A 4,516-nucleotide genomic window follows, 5' to 3' on the forward strand; every position below is an offset into this window, starting at 1 on the left:
GCGTCTGGCATGTAGAACTCCCACGGGAAAGTCAGTAGAGAGTTAGCTTCTCGTATGGAGGGTGTGACAGTTTTTGTGCTGTAGTATGTGTAAAACTATAATACGGGAGAACATCTTCCTCACATGTAAAAGGGCTCTTCGGGGTTTACAGCAATGTTCTATTGGCAGTCCGCTTTCGTTTCTTTTATTTGAAAGCACCAAACCTACAGAGTACTTTTGTAGTTTCACAGAACTTACGAGGTGCATTCAAGTTCTAAGGCCTCCGATTTTTTTTCTCTGGACTGGAAAGAGATAGAAACATGCGCATTGTTTTAAAATGAGGCTGCATTCATTGTCAATACGTCCCAGAGATGGCAGCACCGTACGGCAGATGGAATTTTACCGCCAGCGGCGTGAATGAGAACTGTTTTAAATACTTAAAATGGCGACGTTTTCTTTACTTGAACAGCGTGCAATCATTCGTTTTCTGAATTTGCGTGGTGTGAAACCAATTGAAATTCATCGACAGTTGAAGGAGACATGTGGTGATGGAGTTATGGATGTGTCGAAAGTGCGTTCATGGGTGCGACAGTTTAATGAAGGCAGAACATCGTGTGACAACAAACCGAAACAACCTCGGGCTTGCACAAGCCGGTCTGACGACATGATCGAGAAAGTGGAGAGAACTGTTTTGGGGGATCGCCGAATGACTGTTGAACAGATCGCCTCCAGAGTTGGCGTTTCTGTGGGTTCTGTGCACACAATCCTGCATGACGACCTGAAAATGTGAAAAGTGTCATCCAGGTGGGTGCCACGAATGTTGACGGACGACCACATGGCTGCCTGTGTGGCATGTTGCCAAGCAATGTTGACACGCAACGACAGCATGGCTTCAAATGGTTCAAATGGCTCTGAGCACTATGGGACTTAGCATCTGAGGTCATCAGTCCCCTAGAACTTAGAACTACTTAAACCTAACTAACCTAAGAACATCACACACATCCACGCCCGAGGCAGGATTCGAACCTGCGACCATGGCAGTCGCGCGGTTCCGGACTGAAGCGCCTAGAACCGCTCGGCCACCGCGTCCGGCAACGACAGCATGAATGGGGCTTTCTTTTCATCGGTTGTGACAATGGATGAGACGTGGATGCCATTTTTCAATCCAGAAACAAAGCGCCAGTCAGCTCAATGGAAGCACATAGATTCACTGCCGCCAAAAAAATTTCGGGTAACTACCAGTGCTGAAAAAATGATGGTGTCCATGTTCTGGGACAGCGAGGGCGTAATCCTTACCCATTGCGTTCCAAAGGGCACTACGGTAACAGGTGCATCCTACGAAAATGTTTTGAAGAACAAATTCCTTCCTGCACTGCAACAAAAACGTCCGGGAAGGGCTGCGCGTGTGCTGTTTCACCAAGACAACGCACCCGCACATCGAGCTAACGTTACGCAACAGTTTCTTCGTGATAACAACTTTGAAGTGATTCCTCATGCTCCCTACTCACCTGACCTGGCTCCTAGTGACTTTTGGCTTTTTCCAATAATGAAAGACACTCTCCATGGCCGCACATTCACCAGCCGTGCTGCTATTGCCTCAGCGATTTTCCAGTGGTCAAAACAGACTCCTAAAGAAGCCTTCGCCGCTGCCATGGAATCATGGCGTCAGCGTTGTGAAAAATGTGTACGTCTGCAGGGCGATTACGTCGAGAAGTAACGCCAGTTTCATCGATTTCGGGTGAGTAGTTAATTAGAAAAAAAAATCGGAGGCCTTAGAACTTGAATGCACCTCGTACATAAACAGTCGAAACAGAAGAATAAAGAAACAACAGTATCATACGTGCGAAAGTATTGGTAGTAATAGTAATAATAATAAGAAGAAGAAGGATAACTATTGTTATTAATATTAATACTTCCGCACATATGATGCAAATGCATCTTTATTATTATGTTCCGATTGTTTATGTTTGTTCTGTGAATCTACGTATTTACTCTGTAGATTTGCTACTTTCAAATAACAGACGCGAAAGCAATTGCCAATAGAACATTGCTATAAACTCCTAACAGTCTTTTTACATGTCAGGAACAAGTTGTCCCATATACAAGTTTCACACGTACTACAGTACAAAAACCGGCATGACCATGGCTCGAATTTGGCATGCTTGGTACTCCAAACAAATGCTCTATCGACTTCCCCACAGGATCTGTGCGTGACAGACGTTCAAAGTTACGCTTTTCCTGTGTTCCGTAGATCAGGTGCTACTTATTACTTACCGTCTACGCACGCCCTCCTGGACAACAGCACACAGCAAAAAACCATACTGGTGTTTTGGTTGATGTTGTTGTGGTCTTCAGTCCTGAGACTGGTTTGATGCAGCTCTCCATGCTAATCTATCCTGTGCGAGCTCCTTCATCTCCCAGTACCTACTGCAACCTACATCCTTCTGAATCTGCTTAGTGTATTGATCTCTTGGTCTGCCTCTACGATTTTTACCCTCCACGCTGCCCTCCAATGCTAAATTGGTGATCCCTTAATGCCTCAGAATATGCCCTACCAACCGATCCCTTCTTCTAATCAAGTTGTGCCACAAATTTCTCTTCTCTCCAATTCTATTCAATACCCCCTCATTAGTTAAGTGATCTACCCATCTAATCTTCAACATTCTTCTGTAGCACCACATTTCGAAAGCTTCTATTCTCTTCTTGTCTAAACTATTTATCGTCCACGTTTCAAAAAAATGGCTCTGAGCACTATGGGACTTAACTTCTGTGGTCATCAGTCCCCTAGAACTTAGAACTACTTAAACCTAACTAACCTAAGGACATCACACACATCCATGCCCGAGGCAGGATTCGAACCTGCGACCGTAGCAGTCGCGCGGTTCCGGACTGAGCGCCTTAACCGCGAGACCACCGCGGCCGGCTCGTCCACGTTTCACTTCCATACATGGCTACACTCCATACAAATACTTTCAGAAACGACTTCCTGACACTTAAATCTATACTCGATGTTAACAAATTTCTCTTCTTCAGAAACGCTTTCCTTGCCATTGCCAGTCTACATTTTATCTCCTCACTACTTCGACCATCATCAGTTATTTTGCTCCCCAAATAGCAAAACTCCTTCACTACTTTGTCTCATTTCCTAATCTAATCCCCGCAGCATCACCCGTTTTAATTCGACTACATTCCATTATCCTCGTTTTGCTTTTGTTGATATTCATCTTATATCCTCCTTTCAAGGCTCTGTCCATTCCATTCAGCTGCTCTTCCAGTTCCTTTGCTGTCTCTGACAGAATTATAATGTCATCGGCGAACCTCAATGTTTTTATTTCTTCTCCATGGATGTTAATTCCTACTCCGAATTTTTCTTTTGTTTCCTTTTGGTTGATGCTCTGTCAATATTCAACGTTAGGTACCGATATGACTGTCAGACATCTGGAGGTTTGTGTCTCAGAAATAATAAACGTGGCAACTACTTTTTAAAAAAAATGAGTTAACGCTATTTTTGTGATTGTTCTTAAAGTTTTTGGAAGCCAGTGAGGATGTGCCTCACAGTGACGCCTCCCACTACCTGCAGGCAGAGCACGCAGGCAGCCAGTCCTAAACGGAGACGTGTTTCGCCGCCTACTTGTTCTTTCATTCCCGGCGCGGCGCCCCGGTCGGACGTCGCCCTGGAGAGGAGAGCAGAGTGCGTGCTTGGCAACGCAGCTGCCCACGGCAGCAGCGGCGGCGGCGGCGGCGGCGGCGCGGCCGTTGGTTCGCGAATAGCGGGCCCGGCGGAGCCGCGCTATTGATTGCGAGGCGCCGGGGTCGTTGAACCCGGCGTGTGTACGCAGCACGCACGTGCGACGCCACGCTGGCTGCCGCCTCTTATCTCCGGCCGGCCGCGCCCTGCGGCGCGACTCGGCAAACACTTGCTAGCGCCCACATGTCTGCGCACGGTATTGACGACCCTCAGGGGCACGAGTATGTATCTGGCTCCAGTTCTCTCCACACCCACTTATCCTCGACAAGAGTCACAGCTAGGATCAGAGACGGCCATACTACACTCTAAGACAACAAAAGGCGCATCAAGAACGAGTTATCCACATTGGACGGAAATCAGTAGATGTGATGTACGTGTACAAACAAACAAATTATTACAATTTCAGAAAAATTGGATGCTTTGTTCGAGAGCAAGAGCTTTACAAATTGAGAAAGTCAATAACGCGTTGATGCATTTCTGGCCCTTATGCAAACAATTATTCGGCTTGTCGTTGATTGCTCTGTTGGATGTCCTCCTGAGAGTTATAGTGTCAAATTCTGTCCTCATGGCGCTTTAGATCGTCAAAATCCCGGGATGGTTGGAAGGCCCTGCCCATAATGCTCCAAACGGTCTCAACTGGGGAGAGATCCGGCGACCTTGCTGGTCAAGGTAGGATGTAGCAAGAACGATAACAAGCGGTAGAAACTCTCACCGTGTGCGAACCGGCATTATCTTGCTGATATGTAAGCCCAGGGTGGCTGGCCATTAAGGGCAACAAAATGGGGTGCA

Source organism: Schistocerca americana, chromosome 1, assembly GCF_021461395.2.
Source record: "Schistocerca americana isolate TAMUIC-IGC-003095 chromosome 1, iqSchAmer2.1, whole genome shotgun sequence".
NCBI classification, from domain to species: Eukaryota; Metazoa; Arthropoda; class Insecta; order Orthoptera; family Acrididae; genus Schistocerca; species Schistocerca americana.